Genomic DNA, 24652 nt, shown 5'->3' with positions numbered 1-24652 from the left:
GTTCCAAATACATCTATCAATATAGGAGAAAACAGAGTGAAACCTAAAAATTCAAACTGTTACTGGAAATGAACGCTTCAACATAGAAGAACGAAATTTGGGGAACCAAGTCGCTTTAGTGTACTGATCATTACCTGAAATAGTCATCCAGTTTGGTGAAAAAATATTTGCTGATATTTCTGGAGATTCGTAGTTTTTGGAAGCTTGGCAACCCCTTCCCATGAAAGTGTTTCTCGCCAGTCACTGCTTAGGGCTACATCAAGAGGAAACAAAACGTAGAGATAGAACGTGAAACTACTTTGTTGTGTCAAGTTTCAAGAAGCTAGCACAAACCGTGTTGGAGTTAGAGTTCCAAATACATCTATCAATATAGGAGAAAACAGAGTGAAACCTAAAAATTCAAACTGTTACTGGAAATGAACGCTTCAACATAGAAGAACGAAATTTGGGGAACCAAGTCGCCTTAGTGTACTGATCATTACCTGAAAGTGTCATCCAGTTTGGTGAAAAAATATTTGCTGATATTTCTGGAGATTCGTAGTTTTTGGAAGCTTGGCAACCCCTTCCCATGAAAGTGTTTCTCGCCAGTCACTGCTTAGGGCTACATCAAGAGGAAACAAAATGTAGAGGTAGAACGTGAAACTACTTTGTTGTGTCAAGTTTCAAGAAGCTAGCACAAACCGTGTTGGATTTAGAGTTCCAAATACATCTATCAATATAGGAGAAAACAGAGTGAAACCTAAAAATTCAAACTGTTACTGGAAATGAACGCTTCAACATAGAAGAACGAAATTTGGGGAACCAAGTCGCCTTAGTGTACTGATCATTACCTGAAAGTATCATCCAGTTTGGGTGAAAAAATATTTGCTGAGATTTCTGGAGATTCGTAATTTTTGGACGCTTGGCAACCCCTTCCCATGAAAGTGTTTCTCGCCAGTCACTGCTTAGGGCTACATCAAGAGGAAACAAAATGTAAAGATAGAACGTGAAACTACTTTGTTGTGTCAAGTTTCAAGAAGCTAGCACAAACCGTGTTGGATTTAGAGTTCCAAATACATCTATCAATATAGGAGAAAACAGAGTGAAACCTAAAAATTCAAACTGTTACTGGAAATGAACGCTTCAACGTAGAAGAACGAAATTTGGGGAACCACGTCGCCCTAGTGTACTGACCATTAACTGAAAGTATCATCCAGTTTGGGTGAAAAAATATTTGCTGATATTTCTGGAGATTCGTAATTTTTGGAAGCTTGGCAACCCCTTCCCATTAAAGTGTTTCTCGCCAGTCACTGCTTAGGGCTACATCAAGAGGAAACAAAACGTAGAGATAGAACGTGAAACTACTTTGTTGTGTCAAGTTTCAAGAAGCTAGCACAAACCGTGTTGGATTTAGAGTTCCAAATACATCTATCAATATAGGAGAAAACAGAGTGAAACCTAAAAATTCAAACTGTTACTGGAAATGAATGCTTCAACATAGAAGAATGAAATTTGGGGAACCAAGTCGCCTTAGTGTACTGACCATTACCTGAAAGTATCATCCAGTTTGGGTGAAAAAATATTTGCTGAGATTTCTGAAGATTCGTAATTTTTGGAGACTTGGCAAACCCTTCCCATGAAAGTGTTTCTCGCCAATCACTGCTGAGGGCTACATCCAGAGGAAACAAAACGAAGAGATAGAACGTGAAACTACTTTGTTGTGTCAAGTTTCAAGAAGCTAGCACAAACCGTGTTGGATTTAGTGTTCCAAATACATCTATCAATATAGGAGAAAACAGAGTGAAACCTAAAAATTCAAACTGTTACTGGAAATGAACGCTTCAACATAGAAGAACGAAATTTGGGGAACCAAGTCGCCTTAGTGTACTGATCATTACCTGAAAGTATCATCCAGTTTGGGTGAAAAAATATTTGCTGAGATTTCTGGAGATTCGTAATTTTTGGAAGCTTGGCAACCCCTTCCCATGAAAGTGTTTCTCGCCAGTCACTGCTTAGGGCTACATCAAAAGGAAACAAAACGTAGAGATAGAACGTGAAACTACTTTGTTGTGTCAAGTTTCAAGAAGCTAGCACAAACCGTGTTGGATTTAGATTTCCAAATACATCTATTAATATAGGAGAAAACAGAGTGAAACCTAAAAATTCAACTGTTACTGGAAATGAACGCTTCAACGTAGAAGAACGAAATTTGGGGAACCAAGTCGCCTTAGTGTACTGATCATTACCTGAAAGTATCACAGTTTGGGTGAAAAATTATTTGCTGAGATTTCTGGACATTCGTAATTTTTGGAAGCTTGTCAACCCCGTTCCATGAAATGGTTTCTCGCCAGTCACTGCTTAGGGCTACATTAAGAGGAAACAAAACGTAGAGATAGAACGTGAAACTACTTTGTTGTGTCAAGTTTCAAGAAGCTAGCACAAACCGTGTTGGATTTAGAGTTCCAAATACATCTATCAATATAGGAGAAAACAGAGTGAAACCTAAAAATTCAAACTGTTACTGGAAATGAACGCTTCAACATAGAAGAACGAAATTTGGGGAACCAAGTCGCCTTAGTGTACTGATCATTACCTGAAAGTATCATCCAGTTTGGGTGAAAAAATATTTGCTGAGATTTCTGGAGATTCATAATTTTTGGAAGCTTGGCAACCCCTTCCCATGAAAGAGTTTCTCGCCAGTCACTGCTTAGGGTTACATCAAGAGGAAACAAAATGTAGAGATAGAACGTGAAACTACTTTGTTGTGTCAAGTTTCAAGAAGCTAGCACAAACCGTGTTGGATTTAGTGTTCCAAATACATCTATCAATATAGGAGAAAACAGAGTGAAACCTAAAAATTCAAACTGTTACTGGAAATGAACGCTTCAACATAGAAGAACGAAATTTGGGGAACCAAGTCGCTTTAGTGTACTGATCATTACCTGAAATAGTCATCCAGTTTGGTGAAAAAATATTTGCTGATATTTCTGGAGATTCGTAGTTTTTGGAAGCTTGGCAACCCCTTCCCATGAAAGTGTTTCTCGCCAGTCACTGCTTAGGGCTACATCAAGAGGAAACAAAACGTAGAGATAGAACGTGAAACTACTTTGTTGTGTCAAGTTTCAAGAAGCTAGCACAAACCGTGTTGGATTTAGAGTTCCAAATACATCTATCAATATAGGAGAAAACAGAGTGAAACCTAAAAATTCAAACTGTTACTGGAAATGAACGCTTCAACATAGAAGAACGAAATTTGGGGAACCAAGTCGCCTTAGTGTACTGATCATTACCTGAAAGTGTCATCCAGTTTGGTGAAAAAATATTTGCTGATATTTCTGGAGATTCGTAATTTTTGGAAGCTTGGCAACCCCTTCCCATGAAAGTGTTTCTCGCCAGTCACTGCTTAGGGCTACATCAAGAGGAAACAAAATGTAGAGGTAGAACGTGAAACTACTTTGTTGTGTCAAGTTTCAAGAAGCTTGCACAAACCGTGTTGGATTTAGAGTTCCAAATACATCTATCAATATAGGAGAAAACAGAGTGAAACCTAAAAATTCAAACTGTTACTGGAAATGAACGCTTCAACATAGAAGAACGAAATTTGGGGAACCAAGTCGCCTTAGTGTACTGATCATTACCTGAAAGTATCATCCAGTTTGGGTGAAAAAATATTTGCTGAGATTTCTGGAGATTCGTAATTTTTGGACGCTTGGCAACCCCTTCCCATGAAAGTGTTTCTCGCCAGTCACTGCTTAGGGCTACATCAAGAGGAAAAAAAATGTAAAGATAGAACGTGAAACTACTTTGTTGTGTCAAGTTTCAAGAAGCTAGCACAAACCGTGTTGGATTTAGAGTTCCAAATACATCTATCAATATAGGAGAAAACAGAGTGAAACCTAAAAATTCAAACTGTTACTGGAAATGAACGCTTCAACGTAGAAGAACGAAATTTGGGGAACCACGTCGCCCTAGTGTACTGACCATTAACTGAAAGTATCATCCAGTTTGGGTGAAAAAATATTTGCTGATATTTCTGGAGATTCGTAATTTTTGGAAGCTTGGCAACCCCTTCCCATTAAAGTGTTTCTCGCCAGTCACTGCTTAGGGCTACATCAAGAGGAAACAAAACGTAGAGATAGAACGTGAAACTACTTTGTTGTGTCAAGTTTCAAGAAGCTAGCACAAACCGTGTTGGATTTAGAGTTCCAAATACATCTATCAATATAGGAGAAAACAGAGTGAAACCTAAAAATTCAAACTGTTACTGGAAATGAATGCTTCAACATAGAAGAATGAAATTTGGGGAACCAAGTCGCCTTAGTGTACTGACCATTACCTGAAAGTATCATCCAGTTTGGGTGAAAAAATATTTGCTGAGATTTCTGAAGATTCGTAATTTTTGGAGACTTGGCAAACCCTTCCCATGAAAGTGTTTCTCGCCAATCACTGCTGAGGGCTACATCCAGAGGAAACAAAACGAAGAGATAGAACGTGAAACTACTTTGTTGTGTCAAGTTTCAAGAAGCTAGCACAAACCGTGTTGGATTTAGTGTTCCAAATACATCTATCAATATAGGAGAAAACAGAGTGAAACCTAAAAATTCAAACTGTTACTGGAAATGAACGCTTCAACATAGAAGAACGAAATTTGGGGAACCAAGTCGCCTTAGTGTACTGATCATTACCTGAAAGTATCATCCAGTTTGGGTGAAAAAATATTTGCTGAGATTTCTGGAGATTCGTAATTTTTGGAAGCTTGTCAACCCCGTTCCATGAAATGGTTTCTCGCCAGTCACTGCTTAGGGCTACATTAAGAGGAAACAAAACGTAGAGATAGAACGTGAAACTACTTTGTTGTGTCAAGTTTCAAGAAGCTAGCACAAACCGTGTTGGATTTAGAGTTCCAAATACATCTATCAATATAGGAGAAAACAGAGTGAAACCTAAAAATTCAAACTGTTACTGGAAATGAACGCTTCAACATAGAAGAACGAAATTTGGGGAACCAAGTCGCCTTAGTGTACTGATCATTACCTGAAAGTATCATCCAGTTTGGGTGAAAAAATATTTGCTGAGATTTCTGGAGATTCATAATTTTTGGAAGCTTGGCAACCCCTTCCCATGAAAGAGTTTCTCGCCAGTCACTGCTTAGGGTTACATCAAGAGGAAACAAAATGTAGAGATAGAACGTGAAACTACTTTGTTGTGTCAAGTTTCAAGAAGCTAGCACAAACCGTGTTGGATTTAGTGTTCCAAATACATCTATCAATATAGGAGAAAACAGAGTGAAACCTAAAAATTCAAACTGTTACTGGAAATGAACGCTTCAACATAGAAGAACGAAATTTGGGGAACCAAGTCGCTTTAGTGTACTGATCATTACCTGAAATAGTCATCCAGTTTGGTGAAAAAATATTTGCTGATATTTCTGGAGATTCGTAGTTTTTGGAAGCTTGGCAACCCCTTCCCATGAAAGTGTTTCTCGCCAGTCACTGCTTAGGGCTACATCAAGAGGAAACAAAACGTAGAGATAGAACGTGAAACTACTTTGTTGTGTCAAGTTTCAAGAAGCTAGCACAAACCGTGTTGGAGTTAGAGTTCCAAATACATCTATCAATATAGGAGAAAACAGAGTGAAACCTAAAAATTCAAACTGTTACTGGAAATGAACGCTTCAACATAGAAGAACGAAATTTGGGGAACCAAGTCGCCTTAGTGTACTGATCATTACCTGAAAGTGTCATCCAGTTTGGTGAAAAAATATTTGCTGATATTTCTGGAGATTCGTAGTTTTTGGAAGCTTGGCAACCCCTTCCCATGAAAGTGTTTCTCGCCAGTCACTGCTTAGGGCTACATCAAGAGGAAACAAAATGTAGAGGTAGAACGTGAAACTACTTTGTTGTGTCAAGTTTCAAGAAGCTAGCACAAACCGTGTTGGATTTAGAGTTCCAAATACATCTATCAATATAGGAGAAAACAGAGTGAAACCTAAAAATTCAAACTGTTACTGGAAATGAACGCTTCAACATAGAAGAACGAAATTTGGGGAACCAAGTCGCCTTAGTGTACTGATCATTACCTGAAAGTATCATCCAGTTTGGGTGAAAAAATATTTGCTGAGATTTCTGGAGATTCGTAATTTTTGGACGCTTGGCAACCCCTTCCCATGAAAGTGTTTCTCGCCAGTCACTGCTTAGGGCTACATCAAGAGGAAACAAAATGTAAAGATAGAACGTGAAACTACTTTGTTGTGTCAAGTTTCAAGAAGCTAGCACAAACCGTGTTGGATTTAGAGTTCCAAATACATCTATCAATATAGGAGAAAACAGAGTGAAACCTAAAAATTCAAACTGTTACTGGAAATGAACGCTTCAACGTAGAAGAACGAAATTTGGGGAACCACGTCGCCCTAGTGTACTGACCATTAACTGAAAGTATCATCCAGTTTGGGTGAAAAAATATTTGCTGATATTTCTGGAGATTCGTAATTTTTGGAAGCTTGGCAACCCCTTCCCATTAAAGTGTTTCTCGCCAGTCACTGCTTAGGGCTACATCAAGAGGAAACAAAACGTAGAGATAGAACGTGAAACTACTTTGTTGTGTCAAGTTTCAAGAAGCTAGCACAAACCGTGTTGGATTTAGAGTTCCAAATACATCTATCAATATAGGAGAAAACAGAGTGAAACCTAAAAATTCAAACTGTTACTGGAAATGAATGCTTCAACATAGAAGAATGAAATTTGGGGAACCAAGTCGCCTTAGTGTACTGACCATTACCTGAAAGTATCATCCAGTTTGGGTGAAAAAATATTTGCTGAGATTTCTGAAGATTCGTAATTTTTGGAGACTTGGCAAACCCTTCCCATGAAAGTGTTTCTCGCCAATCACTGCTGAGGGCTACATCCAGAGGAAACAAAACGAAGAGATAGAACGTGAAACTACTTTGTTGTGTCAAGTTTCAAGAAGCTAGCACAAACCGTGTTGGATTTAGTGTTCCAAATACATCTATCAATATAGGAGAAAACAGAGTGAAACCTAAAAATTCAAACTGTTACTGGAAATGAACGCTTCAACATAGAAGAACGAAATTTGGGGAACCAAGTCGCCTTAGTGTACTGATCATTACCTGAAAGTATCATCCAGTTTGGGTGAAAAAATATTTGCTGAGATTTCTGGAGATTCGTAATTTTTGGAAGCTTGTCAACCCCGTTCCATGAAATGGTTTCTCGCCAGTCACTGCTTAGGGCTACATTAAGAGGAAACAAAACGTAGAGATAGAACGTGAAACTACTTTGTTGTGTCAAGTTTCAAGAAGCTAGCACAAACCGTGTTGGATTTAGAGTTCCAAATACATCTATCAATATAGGAGAAAACAGAGTGAAACCTAAAAATTCAAACTGTTACTGGAAATGAACGCTTCAACATAGAAGAACGAAATTTGGGGAACCAAGTCGCCTTAGTGTACTGATCATTACCTGAAAGTATCATCCAGTTTGGGTGAAAAAATATTTGCTGAGATTTCTGGAGATTCATAATTTTTGGAAGCTTGGCAACCCCTTCCCATGAAAGAGTTTCTCGCCAGTCACTGCTTAGGGTTACATCAAGAGGAAACAAAACGTAGAGATAGAACGTGAAACTACTTTGTTGTGTCAAGTTTCAAGAAGCTAGCACAAACCGTGTTGGATTTAGAGTTCCAAATACATCTATCAATATAGGAGAAAACAGAGTGAAACCTAAAAATTCAAACTGTTACTGGAAATGAATGCTTCAACATAGAAGAATGAAATTTGGGGAACCAAGTCGCCTTAGTGTACTGACCATTACCTGAAAGTATCATCCAGTTTGGGTGAAAAAATATTTGCTGAGATTTCTGAAGATTCGTAATTTTTGGAGACTTGGCAAACCCTTCCCATGAAAGTGTTTCTCGCCAATCACTGCTGAGGGCTACATCCAGAGGAAACAAAACGAAGAGATAGAACGTGAAACTACTTTGTTGTGTCAAGTTTCAAGAAGCTAGCACAAACCGTGTTGGATTTAGTGTTCCAAATACATCTATCAATATAGGAGAAAACAGAGTGAAACCTAAAAATTCAAACTGTTACTGGAAATGAACGCTTCAACATAGAAGAACGAAATTTGGGGAACCAAGTCGCCTTAGTGTACTGATCATTACCTGAAAGTATCATCCAGTTTGGGTGAAAAAATATTTGCTGAGATTTCTGGAGATTCGTAATTTTTGGAAGCTTGTCAACCCCGTTCCATGAAATGGTTTCTCGCCAGTCACTGCTTAGGGCTACATTAAGAGGAAACAAAACGTAGAGATAGAACGTGAAACTACTTTGTTGTGTCAAGTTTCAAGAAGCTAGCACAAACCGTGTTGGATTTAGAGTTCCAAATACATCTATCAATATAGGAGAAAACAGAGTGAAACCTAAAAATTCAAACTGTTACTGGAAATGAACGCTTCAACATAGAAGAACGAAATTTGGGGAACCAAGTCGCCTTAGTGTACTGATCATTACCTGAAAGTGTCATCCAGTTTGGTGAAAAAATATTTGCTGATATTTCTGGAGATTCGTAGTTTTTGGAAGCTTGGCAACCCCTTCCCATGAAAGTGTTTCTCGCCAGTCACTGCTTAGGGCTACATCAAGAGGAAACAAAATGTAGAGGTAGAACGTGAAACTACTTTGTTGTGTCAAGTTTCAAGAAGCTAGCACAAACCGTGTTGGATTTAGAGTTCCAAATACATCTATCAATATAGGAGAAAACAGAGTGAAACCTAAAAATTCAAACTGTTACTGGAAATGAACGCTTCAACATAGAAGAACGAAATTTGGGGAACCAAGTCGCCTTAGTGTACTGATCATTACCTGAAAGTATCATCCAGTTTGGGTGAAAAAATATTTGCTGAGATTTCTGGAGATTCGTAATTTTTGGACGCTTGGCAACCCCTTCCCATGAAAGTGTTTCTCGCCAGTCACTGCTTAGGGCTACATCAAGAGGAAACAAAATGTAAAGATAGAACGTGAAACTACTTTGTTGTGTCAAGTTTCAAGAAGCTAGCACAAACCGTGTTGGATTTAGAGTTCCAAATACATCTATCAATATAGGAGAAAACAGAGTGAAACCTAAAAATTCAAACTGTTACTGGAAATGAACGCTTCAACGTAGAAGAACGAAATTTGGGGAACCACGTCGCCCTAGTGTACTGACCATTAACTGAAAGTATCATCCAGTTTGGGTGAAAAAATATTTGCTGATATTTCTGGAGATTCGTAATTTTTGGAAGCTTGGCAACCCCTTCCCATGAAAGTGTTTCTCGCCAGTCACTGCTTAGGGCTACATCAAGAGGAAACAAAACGTAGAGATAGAACGTGAAACTACTTTGTTGTGTCAAGTTTCAAGAAGCTAGCACAAACCGTGTTGGATTTAGAGTTCCAAATACATCTATCAATATAGGAGAAAACAGAGTGAAACCTAAAAATTCAAACTGTTACTGGAAATGAACGCTTCAACATAGAAGAATGAAATTTGGGGAACCAAGTCGCCTTATTGTACTGATCATTACCTGAAAGTATCATCCAGTTTGGGTGAAAAAATATTTGCTGAGATTCCTGGAGATTCGTAATTTTTGGAGACTGGGCAACCTCTTCCCATTAAAGTGTTTCTCGCCAGTCACTGCTTAGGGCTACATCAAGAGGAAACAAAACGTAGAGATAGAACGTGAAACTACTTTGTTGTGTCAAGTTTCAAGAAGCTAGCACAAACCGTGTTGGAGTTAGAGTTCCAAATACATCTATCCATACAGGAGAAAACAGAGTGAAACCTAAAAATTCAAACTGTTACTGGAAATGAACGCTTCAACATAGAAGAACGAAATTTGGGGAACCAAGTCGCCTTAGTGTACTGATCATTACCTGAAAGTATCATCCAGTTTGGGTGAAAAAATATTTCCTGAGATTTCTGGAGATTCGTAATTTTTGGAAGCTTGGCAACCCCTTCCCATGAAAGTGTTTCTCGCCAGTCACTGCTTAGGGCTACATCAAGAGGAAACAAAACATAGAGATAGAACGTGAAACTACTTTGTTGTGTCAAGTTTCAAGAAGCTAGCACAAACCGTGTTGGATTTAGATTTCCAAATACATCTATTAATATAGGAGAAAACAGAGTGAAACCTAAAAATTCAATCTGTTACTGGAAATGAACGCTTCAACATAGAAGATCGAAATTTGGGGAACCAAGTCGCCTTAGTGTACTGATCATTACCTGAAAGTATCATCCAGTTTGGGTGAAAAATTATTTGCTGAGATTTCTGGAGATTCGTAATTTTTGGAAGCTTGGCAACCCCGTTCCATGAAAGGGTTTCTCGCCAGTCACTGCTTAGGGCTACATTAAGAGGAAACAAAACGTAGAAAGAGAACGTGAAACTACTTTGTTGTGTCAAGTTTCAAGAAGCTAGCACAAACCGTGTTGGATTTAGAGTTCCAAATACATCTATCAATATAGGAGAAAACAGAGTGAAACCTAAAAATTCAAACTGTTACTGGAAATGAACGCTTCAACATAGAAGAACGAAATTTGGGGAACCAAGTCGCCTTAGTGTACTGATCATTACCTGAAAGTATCATCCAGTTTGGGTGAAAAAAAATTTGCTGAGATTTCTGGAGATTCGTTATTTTTGGAAGCTTGGCAACCCCTTCCCATGAAAGTGTTTCTCGCCAGTCACTGCTTAGGGTTACATCAAGAGGAAACAAAATGTATAGATAGAACGTGAAACTACTTTGTTGTGTCAAGTTTCAAGAAGCTAGCACAAACCGTGTTGGATTTAGAGTTCCAAATACATCTATCAATATAGGAGAAAACAGAGTGTAACCTAAAAATTCAAACTGTTACTGGAAATGAACGCTTCAACATAGAAGAATGAAATTTGGGGAACCAAGTCGCCTTAGTGTACTGATCATTACCTGAAAGTATCATCCAGTTTGGGTGAAAAAATATTTGCTGAGATTTCTGGAGATTCGTAATTTTTGGAAGCTTGGCAACCCCTTCTCATGAAAGTGTTTCTCGCCAGTCACTGCTTAGGGCTACATCAAGAGGAAACAAAACGTAGAGATAGAACGTGAAACTACTTTGTTGTGTCAAGTTTCAAGAAGCTAGCACAAACCGTGTTGGATTTAGATTTCCAAATACATCTATTAATATAGGAGAAAACAGAGTGAAACCTAAAAATTCAATCTGTTACTGGAAATGAACGCTTCAACATAGAAGATCGAAATTTGGGGAACCAAGTCGCCTTAGTGTACTGATCATTACCTGAAAGTATCATCCAGTTTGGGTGAAAAATTATTTGCTGAGATTTCTGGAGATTCGTAATTTTTGGAAGCTTGGCAACCCCGTTCCATGAAAGGGTTTCTCGCCAGTCACTGCTTAGGGCTACATTAAGAGGAAACAAAACGTAGAAAGAGAACGTGAAACTACTTTGTTGTGTCAAGTTTCAAGAAGCTAGCACAAACCGTGTTGGATTTAGAGTTCCAAATACATCTATCAATATAGGAGAAAACAGAGTGAAACCTAAAAATTCAAACTGTTACTGGAAATGAACGCTTCAACATAGAAGAACGAAATTTGGGGAACCAAGTCGCCTTAGTGTACTGATCATTACCTGAAAGTATCATCCAGTTTGGGTGAAAAAAAATTTGCTGAGATTTCTGGAGATTCGTAATTTTTGGAAGCTTGGCAACCCCTTCCCATGAAAGTGTTTCTCGCCAGTCACTGCTTAGGGCTACATCAAGAGGAAACAAAACGTAGAGATAGAACATGAAACTACTTTATTGTGTCAAGTTTCAAGAAGCTAGCACAAACCGTGTTGGATTTAGAGTTCCAAATACATCTATCAATATAGGAGAAAACAGAGTGAATCCTAAAAATTCAAACTGTTACTGGAAATGAACGCTTCAACATAGAAGAACGAAATTTGGGGAACCAGGTCGCCTTAGTGTACTGATCGTTACCTGAAAGTATCATCCAGTTTGGGTGAAAAAATATTTGCTGAGATTTCTGGAGATTCGTAATTTTTGGAAGCTTGGCAACCCCTTCCCATGAAAGTGTTTCTCGCCAGTCACTGCTTAGGGCTACATCAAGAGGAAACAAAACATAGTGATAGAACATGAAACTACTTTATTGTGTCAAGTTTCAAGAAGCTAGCACAAACCGTGTTGGATTTAGAGTTCCAAATACATCTATCAATATAGGAGAAAACAGAGTGAAACCTAAAAATTCAAACTGTTACAGGAAATGAACGCTTCAACATAGAAAAACGAAATTTGGGGAACCAAGTCGCCTTAGTGTACTGATCATTACCTGAAAGTATCATCCAGTTTGGGTGAAAAAATATTTGCTGAGATTTCTGGAGATTCGTAATTTTTGGAAGCTTGGCAACCCCTTCCCATGAAAGTGTTTCTCGCCAGTCACTGCTTAGGGCTACATCAAGAGGACAAAATGTAGAGATAGAACGTGAAACTACTTTGTTGTGTCAAGTTTCAAGAAGCTAGCACAAACCGTGTTGGATTTAGAGTTCCAAATACATCTATCAATATAGGAGAAAACAGAGTGAAACCTAAAAATTCAAACTGTTACTGGAAATGAACGCTTCAACATAGAAGAACGAAATTTGGGGAACCAAGTCGCCTTGGTGTACTGATCATTACCTGAAAGTATCATCCAGTTTGGGTGAAAAAATATTTGCTGAGATTTCTGGAGATTCGTAATTTTTGGAAGCTTGGCAACCCCGTCCCATGAAAGGGTTTCTCGCCAGTCACTGCTTAGGGTTACATCAAGAGGAAACAAAACGTAGAGATAGAACGTGAAACTACTTTGTTGTGTCAAGTTTCAAGAAGCTAGCACAAACCGTGTTGGATTTAGAGTTCCAAATACATCTATCAATATAGGAGAAAACAGACTGAAACCTAAAAATTCAAACTGTTACTGGAAATGAACGCGAAAACATAGAAGAACGAAATTTGGGGAACCAAGTCGCCTTAGTGTACTGATCATTACCTGAAAGTATCATCCAGTTTGGGTGAAAAAATATTTGCTGAGATTTCTGGAGATTCGTAATTTTTGGAAGCTTGGCAACCCCTTCCCATGAAAGTGTTTCTCGCCAGTCACTGCTTAGGGCTACATCAAGAGGAAACAAAACGTAGAGATAGAACGTGAAACTACTTTGTTCTGTCAAGTTTCAAGAAGCTAGCACAAACCGTGTTGGATTTAGAGTTCCAAATACATCTATCAATATAGGAGAAAACAGAGTGAAACCTAAAAATTCAAACTGTTACTGGAAATGAACGCTTCAACATAGAAGAACGAAATTTGGGGAACCAAGTCGCCTTAGTGTACTGATCATTACCTGAAAGTATCATCCAGTTTGGGTGAAAAAATATTTGCTGAGATTTCTGGAGATTCGTAATTTTTGGAAGCTTGGCAACCCCGTTCCATGAAAGGGTTTCTCGCCAGTCACTGCTTAGGGCTACATCAAGAGGAAACAAAACGTAGAGATAGAACGTGAAACTACTTTGTTGTGTCAAGTTTCAAAAAGCTAGCACAAACCGTGTTGGATTTAGATTTCCAAATACATCTATTAATATAGGAGAAAACAGAGTGAAACCTAAAAATTCAAACTGTTACTGGAAATGAACGCTTCAACATAGAAGAACGAAATTTGGGGAACCAAGTCGCCTTAGTGTACTGATGATTACCTGAAAGTATCATCCAGTTTGGGTGAAAAAATATTTGCTGAGATTTCTGGAGATTCGTAATTTTTGGAAGCTTGTCAACCCCTTCCCATGAAAGTGTTTCTCGCCAGTCACTGCTTAGGGCTACATCAAGAGGAAACACAATGTAGAGATAGAACGTGAAACTACTTTGTTGTGTCAAGTTTCAAGAAGCTAGCACAAACCGTGTTGGATTTAGAGTTCCAAATACATCTATCAATATTGGAGAAAACAGAGTGAAACCTAAAAATTCAAACTGTTACTGGAAATGAACGCTTCAACATAGAAGAACGAAATTTGGGGAACCAAGTCGCCTTAGTGTACTGATCATTACCTGAAAGTATCATCCAGTTTGGGTGAAAAAATATTTGCTGAGATTTCTGGAGATTCGTAATTTTTGGAAGCTTGGCAACCCCTTCCCATGAAAGTGTCTCTGGCCAGTCACTGCTTAGGGCTACATCAAGAGGAAACACAATGTAGAGATAGAACGTGAAACTACTTTGTTGTGTCAAGTTTCAAGAAGCTAGCACAAACCGTGTTGGATTTAGAGTTCCAAATACATCTATCAATATAGGAGAAAACAGAGTGAAACCTAAAAATTCAAACTGTTACTGGAAATGAACGCTTCAACATAGAAGAACGAAATTTGGGGAATCAAGTCGCCTTAGTGTACTGATCATTACCTGAAAGTATCATCCAGTTTGGGTGAAAAAATATTTGCTGAGATTTCTGGAGATTCGTAATTTTTGGAAGCTTGGCAACCCCTTCCCATGAAAGTGTTTCTCGCCAGTCACTGCTTAGGGCTACATCAAGAGGAAACAAAACGTAGAGATAGAACGTGAAACTACTTTGTTGTGTCAAGTTTCAAGAAGCTAGCACAAACCGTGTTGCATTTAGAGTTCCAAATACATCTATCAATATAGGAGAAAACAGAGTGAAACCTAAAAATTCAAACTGTTACTGGAAATGAACGCTTCATCATAGAAGAACGAAATTTGGGGAACCAAGTCGCCTTAGTTTACTGATCATTACCTGAAAGTGTCATCCAGTTTGGGTGAAAAAATATTTGCTGAGATTTCTGGAGATTCGTAATTTTTGGAAGCTTGGCAACCCCTTCCAATGAAAGTGTTTCTCGCCAGTCACTGCTTAGGGCTACATCAAGAGGAAACAAAACGTAGAGATAGAACCTGAAACTACTTTGTAGTTTCAAGTTTCAAGAAGCTAGCACAAACCGTGTTGGATTTAGTGTTCCAAATACATCTATCAATATAGGAGAAAACAGAGTGAATCCTAAAAATTCAAACTGTTACTGGAAATGAACGCTTCAACATAGAAGAACGAAATTTGGGGAACCAAGTCGCCTTAGTGTACTGATCGTTACCTGAAAGTATCATCCAGTTTGGGTGAAAAAATATTTGCTGAGATTTCTGGAGATTCGTAATTTTTGGAAGCTTGGCAACCCCTTCCCATGAAAGTGTTTCTCGCCAGTCACTGCTTAGGGCTACATCAAGAGGAAACAAAACATAGAGATAGAACATGAAACTACTTTATTGTGTCAAGTTTCAAGAAGCTAGCACAAACCGTGTTGGATTTAGAGTTCCAAATACATCTATCAATATAGGAGAAAACAGAGTGAAACCTAAAAATTCAAACTGTTACTGGAAATGAACGCTTCAACATAGAAAAACGAAATTTGGGGAACCAAGTCGCCTTAGTGTACTGATCATTACCTGAAAGTATCATCCAGTTTGGGTGAAAAAATATTTGCTGAGATTTCTGGAGATTCGTAATTTTTGGAAGCTTGGCCACCCCTTCCCATGAAAGTGTTTCTCGCCAGTCACTGCTTAGGGCTACATCAAGAGGACAAAATGTAGAGATAGAACGTGAAACTACTTTGTTGTGTCAAGTTTCAAGAAGCTAGCACAAACCGTGTTGGATTTAGAGTTCCAAATACATCTATCAATATAGGAGAAAACAGAGTGAAACCTAAAAATTCAAACTGTTACTGGAAATGAACGCTTCAACATAGAAGAACGAAATTTGGGGAACCAAGTCGCCTTAGTGTACTGATCGTTACCTGAAAGTATCATCCAGTTTGGGTGAAAAAATATTTGCTGAGATTTCTGGAGATTCGTAATTTTTGGAAGCTTGGCAACCCCGTCCCATGAAAGGGTTTCTCGCCAGTCACTGCTTAGGGTTACATCAAGAGGAAACAAAACGTAGAGATAGAACGTGAAACTACTTTGTTGTGTCAAGTTTCAAGAAGCTAGCACAAACCGTGTTGGATTTAGAGTTCCAAATACATCTATCAATATAGGAGAAAACAGAGTGAAACCTAAAAATTCAAACTGTTACTGGAAATGAAAGCGAAAACATAGAAGAACGAAATTTGGGGAACCAAGTCGCCTTAGTGTACTGATCATTACCTGAAAGTATCATCCAGTTTGGGTGAAAAAATATTTGCTGAGATTTCTGGAGATTCGTAATTTTTGGAAGCTTGGCAACCCCTTCCCATGAAAGTGTTTCTCGCCAGTCACTGCTTAGGGCTACATCAAGAGGAAACAAAATGTAGAGATAGAACGTGAAACTACTTTGTTGTGTCAAGTTTCAAGAAGCTAGCACAAACCGTGTTGGATTTAGAGTTCCAAATACATCTATCAATATAGGAGAAAACAGAGGGAAACCTAAAAATTCAAACTGTTACTGGAAATGAACGCTTCAACATAGAAGAACGAAATTTGGGGAACCAAGTCGCCTTAGTGTACTGATCATTACCTGAAAGTGTCATCCAGTTTGGGTGAAAAAATATTTGCTGATATTTCTGGAGATTCGTAGTTTTTGGAAGCTTGGCAACCCCTTCCCATGAAAGTGTTTCTCGCCAGTCACTGCTTAGGGCTACATCAAGAGGAAACAAAACGTAGAGATAGAACGTGAAACTACTTTGTTGTGTCAAGTTTCAAGAAGCTAGCACAAACCGTGTTGGATTTAGAGTTCCAAATACATCTATCAATATAGGAGAAAACAGAGTGAAACCTAAAAATTCAAACTGTTACTGGAAATGAACGCTTCAACATAGAAGAACGAAATTTGGGGAACCAAGTCGCCTTAGTGTACTGATCATTACCTGAAAGTGTCATCAAGTTTGGGTGAAAAAATATTTGCTGAGATTTCTGGAGATTCGTAATTTTTGGAAGCTTGGCAAACCCGTTCCATGAAAGGGTTTCTCGCCAGTCACTGCTTAGGGCTACATTAAGAGGAAACAAAACGTAGAGATAGAACATGAAACTACTTTGTTGTGTCAAGTTTCAAGAAGCTAGCACAAACCGTGTTGGATTTAGAGTTCCAAATACATCTATCAATATAGGAGAAAACAGAGTGAAACCTAAAAATTCAAACTGTTACTGGAAATGAACGCTTCAACATAGAAGAACGAAATTTGGGGAACCAAGTTGCCTTAGTGTACTGATCATTACCTGAAAGTATCATCGAGTTTGGGTGAAAAAATATTTGCTGAGATTTCTGGAGATTCGTAATTTTTGAAAGCTTGGCAACCCCTTCCCATGAAAATGTTTCTCGCCAGTCACTGCTTAGGGCTACATCAAGAGGAAACAAAACGTAGAGATAGAACGTGAAACTACTTTGTTGTGTCAAGTTTCAAGAAGCTAGCACAAACCGTGTTGGATTTAGAGTTCCAAATACATCTATCAATATAGGAGAAAACAGAGTGAAACCTAAAAATTCAAACTGTTACTGGAAATGAACGCTTCAACATAGAAGAACGAAATTTGGGGAACCAAGTTGCCTTAGTGTACTGATCATTACCTGAAAGTATCATCGAGTTTGGGTGAAAAAATATTTGCTGAGATTTCTGGAGATTCGTAATTTTTGAAAGCTTGGCAACCCCTTCCCATGAAAATGTTTCTCGCCAGTCACTGCTTAGGGCTACATCAAGAGGAAACAAAACGTAGAGATAGAACGTGAAACTACTTTGTTGTGTCAAGTTTCAAGAAGCTAGCACAAACCGTGTTGGATTTAGAGTTCCAAATACATCTATCAATATAGGAGAAAACAGAGTGAAACCTAAAAATTCAAACTGTTACTGGAAATGAACGCTTCAACATAGAAGAACGAAATTTGGGGAACCAAGTTGCCTTAGTGTACTGATCATTACCTGAAAGTATCATCCAGTTTCGGTGAAAAAATATTTGCTGAGATTTCTGGAGATTCGTAACTTTTGGAAGCTTGGCAACCCCTTCCCATGAAAGTGTTTCTCGCCAGTCACTGCTTAGGGCTACATCAAGAGGAAACAAAACGTAGAGATAGAACCTGAAACTACTTTGTAGTTTCAAGTTTCAAGAAGCTAGCACAAACCGTGTTGGATTTAGAGTTCCAAATACATCTATCAATATAGGAGAAAACAGAGTGAATCCTAAAAATTCAAACTGTTACTGGAAATGAACGCTTCAACATAGAAGAACGAAATTTGGGGAACCAAGTCGCCTTAGTGTACTGATCGTTACCTGAAAGTATCATCCAGTTTGGGTGAAAAAATATTTGCTGAGATTTCTGGAGATTCGTAATTTTTGGAAGCTTGGCAACCCCTTCCCATGAAAGTGTTTCTCGCCAGTCACTGCTTAGGGCTACATCAAGAGGAAACAAAACATAGAGATAGAACATGAAACTACTTTATTGTGTCAAGTTTCAAGAAGCTAGCACAAACCGTGTTGGATTTAGAGTTCCAAATACATCTATCAATATAGGAGAAAACAGAGTGAAACCTAAAAATTCAAACTGTTACTGGAAATGAACGCTTCAACATAGAAAAACGAAATTTGGGGAACCAAGTCGCCTTCGTGTACTGATCATTACCTGAAAGTATCATCCAGTTTGGGTGAAAAAATATTTGCTGAGATTTCTGGAGATTCGTAATTTTTGGAAGCTTGGCAACCCCTTCCCATGAAAGTGTTTCTCGCCAGTCACTGCTTAGGGCTACATCAAGAGGACAAAATGTAGAGATAGAACGTGAAACTACTTTGTTGTGTCAAGTTTCAGGAAGCTAGCACAAACCGTGTTGGATTTAGAGTTCCAAATACATCTATCAATATAGGAGAAAACAGAGTGAAACCTAAAAATTCAAACTGTTACTGGAAATGAACGCTTCAACATAGAAGAACGAAATTTGGGGAACCAAGTCGCCTTGGTGTACTGATCATTACCTGAAAGTATCATCCAGTTTGGGTGAAAAAATATTTGCTGAGATTTCTGGAGATTCGTAATTTTTGGAAGCTTGGCAACCCCGTCCCATGAAAGGGTTTCTCGCCAGTCACTGCTTAGGGTTACATCAAGAGGAAACAAAACGTAGAGATAGAACGTGAAACTACTTTGTTGTGTCAAGTTTCAAGAAGCTAGCACAAACCGTGTTGGATTTAGAGTTCCAAATACATCTATCAATATAGGAGAAAACAGAGTGAAACCTAAAAATTCAAACTGTTACTGGAAATGAACGCGAAAACATAGAAGAACGAAATTTGGGGAACCAAGTCGCCTTAGTGTACTGATCATTACCTGAAAGTATCATCCAGTTTGGGTGAAAAAATATTTGCTGAGATTTCTGGAGATTCGTAATTTTTGGAAGCTTGGCAACCCCTTCCCATGAAAGTGTTTCTCGCCAGTCACTGCTTAGGGCTACATCAAGAGGAAACAAAATGTAGAGATAGAACGTGAAACTACTTTGTTGTGTCAAGTTTCAAGAAGCTAGCACAAACCGTGTTGGATTTAGAGTTCCAAATACATCTATCAATATAGGAGAAAACAGAGTGAAACCTAAAAATTCAAACTGTTACTGGAAATGAACGCTTCAACATAGAAGAATGAAATTTGGGGAACCAAGTCGCCTTAGTGTACTGATCATTACCTGAAAGTATCATCCAGTTTGGGTGAAAAAATATTTGCTGAGATTTCTGGAGATTCGTAATTTTTGGAAGCTTGCAAACCCTTCCCATGAAAGTGTTTCTCGCAAGTCACTGCTTAGGGCTACATCAAGAGGAAACAAAACGTAGAGATAGAACGTGAAACTACTTTGTTGTGTCAAGTTTCAAGAAGCTAGTAAAAACCGCGTTGGATTTAGAGTTCCAAATACATCTATCAATATAGGAGAAAACAGAGTGAAACCTAAAAATTCAAACTGTTACTGGAAATGAACGCTTCAACATAGAAGAACGAAATTTGGGGAACCAAGTCGCCTTAGTGTACTGATCATTACCTGAAAGTATCATCGAGTTTGGGTGAAAAAATATTTGCTGAGATTTCTGGAGATTCGTAATTTTTGGAAGCTTGTCAACCCCTTCCCATGAAAGTGTTTCTCGCCAGTCACTGCTTAGGGCTACATCAAGAGGAAACAAAATGTAGAGATAGAACGTGAAACTACTTTGTTGTGTCAAGTTTCAAGAAGCTAGCACAAACCGTGTTGGATTTAGAGTTCCAAATACATCTATCAATATAGGAGAAAACAGAGTGAAACCTAAAAGTTCAAACTGTTACTGGAAATGAACGCTTCAACATAGAAGAACGAAATTTGGGGAACCAAGTCGCCTTAGTGTTCTGATCATTACCTGAAAGTATCATCGAGTTTGGGTGAAAAAATATTTGCTGAGATTTCTGGAGATTCGTAATTTTTGGAAGCTTGGCAACCCCTGCCCATGAAAGTGTTTCTCGCCAGTCACTGCTTAGGGCTACATCAAGAGGAAACAAAACGTAGAGATAGAACGTGAAACTACTTTGTTGTGTCAAGTTTCAAGAAGCTAGTACAAACCGAGTTGGATTTAGAGTTCCAAATACATCTATCAATATAGGAGAAAACAGAGTGAAACCTAAAAATTCAAACTGTTACTGGAAATGAACGCTTCAACATAGAAGAACGAAATTTGGGGAACCAAGTCGCCTTAGTGTACTGATCATTACCTGAAAGTATCATCGAGTTTGGGTGAAAAAATATTTGCTGAGATTTCTGGAGATTCGTAATTTTTGGAAGCTTGGCAACCCCTTCCCATGAAAGTGTTTCTCGCCAGTCACTGCTTAGGGCTACATCAAGAGGAAACAAAACGTAGAGATAGAACGTGAAACTACTTTGTTGTGTTAAGTTTCAAGAAGCTAGCACAAACCGTGTTGGATTTAGAGTTCCAAATACATCTATCAATATAGGAGAAAACAGAGTGAAACCTAAAAATTCAAACTGTTACTGGAAATGAACGCTTCAACATAGAAGAACGAAATTTGGGGAACCAAGTCGCCTTAGTGTACTGATCATTACCTGAAAGTATCATCGAGTTTGGGTGAAAAAATATTTGCTGAGATTTCTGGAGATTCGTAATTTTTGGAAGCTTGTCAACCCCTTCCCATGAAAGTGTTTCTCGCCAGTCACTGCTTAGGGCTACATCAAGAGGAAACAAAATGTAGAGATAGAACGTGAAACTACTTTGTTGTGTCAAGTTTCAAAAAGCTAGCACAAACCGTGTTGGATTTAGAGTTCCAAATACATCTATCAATATAGGAGAAAACAGAGTGAAACCTAAAAGTTCAAACTGTTACTGGAAATGAACGCTTCAACATAGAAGAACGAAATTTGGGGAACCAAGTCGCCTTAGTGTACTGATCATTACCTGAAAGTATCATCGAGTTTGGGTGAAAAAATATTTGCTGAGATTTCTGGAGATTCGTAATTTTTGGAAGCTTGGCAACCCCTGCCCATGAAAGTGTTTCTCGCCAGTCACTGCTTAGGGCTACATCAAGAGGAAACAAAACGTAGAGATAGAACGTGAAACTACTTTGTTGTGTCAAGTTTCAAGAAGCTAGTACAAACCGTGTTGGATTTAGAGTTCCAAATACATCTATCAATATAGGAGAAAACAGAGTGAAACCTAAAAATTCAAACTGTTACTGGAAATGAACGCTTCAACATAGAAGAACGAAATTTGGGGAACCAAGTCGCCTTAGTGTACTGATCATTACCTGAAAGTGTCATCCAGTTTGGGTGAAAAAATATTTGCTGATATTTCTGGAGATTCGTAGTTTTTGGAAGCTTGGCAACCCCTTCCCATGAAAGTGTTTCTCGCCAGTCACTGCTTAGGGCTACATCAAGAGGAAACAAAACGTAGAGATAGAACGTGAAACTACTTTGTTGTGTCAAGTTTCAAGAAGCTAGCACAAACCGTGTTGGATTTAGAGTTCCAAATACATCTATCAATATAGGAGAAAACAGAGTGAATCCTAAAAATTCAAACTGTTACTGGAAATGAACGCTTCAACATAGAAGAACGAAATTTGGGGAACCAAGTCGCCTTAGTGTACTGATCGTTACCTGAAAGTATCATCCAGTTTGGGTGAAAAAATATTTGCTGAGATTTCTGGAGATTCGTAATTTTTGGAAGCTTGGCAACCCCTTCCCATGAAAGTGTTTCTCGCCAGTCACTGCTTAGGGCTACATCAAGAGGAAACAAAACATAGAGATAGAACATGAAACTACTTTATTGTGTCAAGTTTCAAGAAGCTAGCACAAACCGTGTTGGATTTAGAGTTCCAAATACATCTATCAATATAGGAGAAAACAGAGTGAAACCTAAAAATTCAAACTGTTACTGGAAATGAACGCTTCAACATAGAAAAACGAAATTTGGGGAACCAAGTCGCCTTCGTGTACTGATCATTACCTGAAAGTATCATCCAGTTTGGGTGAAAAAATATTTGCTGAGATTTCTGGAGATTCGTAATTTTTGGAAGCTTGGCAACCCCTTCCCATGAAAGTGTTTCTCGCCAGTCACTGCTTAGGGCTACATCAAGAGGACAAAATGTAGAGATAGAACGTGAAACTACTTTGTTGTGTCAAGTTTCAAGAAGCTAGCACAAACCGTGTTGGATTTAGAGTTCCAAATACATCTATTAATATAGGAGAAAACAGAGTGAAACCTAAAAATTCAAACTGTTACTGGAAATGAACGCTTCAACATAGAAGAACGAAATTTGGGGAACCAAGTCGCCTTAGTGTACTGATCATTACCTGAAAGTATCATCCAGTTTGGGTGAAAAAATATTTGCTGAGATTTCTGGAGATTCGTAATTTTTGGAAGCTTGGCAACCCCGTCCCATGAAAGGGTTTCTCGCCAGTCACTGCTTAGGGTTACATCAAGAGGAAACAAAACGTAGAGATAGAACGTGAAACTACTTTGTTGTGTCAAGTTTCAAGAAGCTAGCACAAACCGTGTTGGATTTAGAGTTCCAAATACATCTATCAATATAGGAGAAAACAGAGTGAAACCTAAAAATTCAAACTGTTACTGGAAATGAACGCTTCAACATAGAAGAATGAAATTTGGGGAACCAAGTCGCCTTAGTGTACTGATCATTACCTGAAAGTATCATCCAGTTTGGGTGAAAAAATATTTGCTGAGATTTCTGGAGATTCGTAATTTTTGGAAGCTTGCAAACCCTTCCCATGAAAGTGTTTCTCGCCAGTCACTGCTTAGGGCTACATCAAGAGGAAACAAAACGTAGAGATAGAACGTGAAACTACTTTGTTGTGTCAAGTTTCAAGAAGCTAGTAAAAACCGCGTTGGATTTAGAGTTCCAAATACATCTATCAATATAGGAGAAAACAGAGTGAAACCTAAAAATTCAAACTGTTACTGGAAATGAACGCTTCAACATAGAAGAACGAAATTTGGGGAACCAAGTTGCCTTAGTGTACTGATCATTACCTGAAAGTATCATCGAGTTTGGGTGAAAAAATATTTGCTGAGATTTCTGGAGATTCGTAATTTTTGGAAGCTTGTCAACCCCTTCCCATGAAAGTGTTTCTCGCCAGTCACTGCTTAGGGCTACATCAAGAGGAAACAAAATGTAGAGATAGAACGTGAAACTACTTTGTTGTGTCAAGTTTCAAGAAGCTAGCACAAACCGTGTTGGATTTAGAGTTCCAAATACATCTATCAATATAGGAGAAAACAGAGTGAAACCTAAAAATTCAAACTGTTACTGGAAATGAACGCTTCAACATAGAAGAATGAAATTTGGGGAACCAAGTCGCCTTAGTGTACTGATCATTACCTGAAAGTATCATCCAGTTTGGGTGAAAAAATATTTGCTGAGATTTCTGGACATTCGTAATTTTTGGAAGCTTGCAAACCCTTCCCATGAAAGTGTTTCTCGCCAGTCACTGCTTAGGGCTACATCAAGAGGAAACAAAACGTAGAGATAGAACGTGAAACTACTTTGTTGTGTCAAGTTTCAAGAAGCTAGTAAAAACCGCGTTGGATTTAGAGTTCCAAATACATCTATCAATATAGGAGAAAACAGAGTGAAACCTAAAAATTCAAACTGTTACTGGAAATGAACGCTTCAACATAGAAGAACGAAATTTGGGGAACCAAGTTGCCTTAGTGTACTGATCATTACCTGAAAGTATCATCCAGTTTGGGTGAAAAAATATTTGCTGAGATTTCTGGAGATTCGTAATTTTTGGAAGCTTGTCAACCCCTTCCCATGAAAGTGTTTCTCGCCAGTCACTGCTTAGGGCTACATCAAGAGGAAACAAAATGTAGAGATAGAACGTGAAACTACTTTGTTGTGTCAAATTTCAAAAAGCTAGCACAAACCGTGTTGGATTTAGAGTTCCAAATACATCTATCAATATAGGAGAAAGCAGAGTGAAACCTAAAAGTTCAAACTGTTACTGGAAATGAACGCTTCAACATAGAAGAACGAAATTTGGGGAACCAAGTCGCCTTAGTGTACTGATCATTACCTGAAAGTATCATCGAGTTTGGGTGAAAAAATATTTGCTGAGATTTGTGGAGATTCGTAATTTTTGGAAGCTTGGCAACCCCTGCACATGAAAGTGTTTCTCGCCAGTC

This window comes from Spermophilus citellus (genome assembly GCF_964194105.1).
Source record: "Spermophilus citellus genome assembly, chromosome: 2".
NCBI classification, from domain to species: domain Eukaryota; kingdom Metazoa; phylum Chordata; class Mammalia; order Rodentia; family Sciuridae; genus Spermophilus; species Spermophilus citellus.
This window is presented reverse-complemented; position numbering follows the sequence as displayed.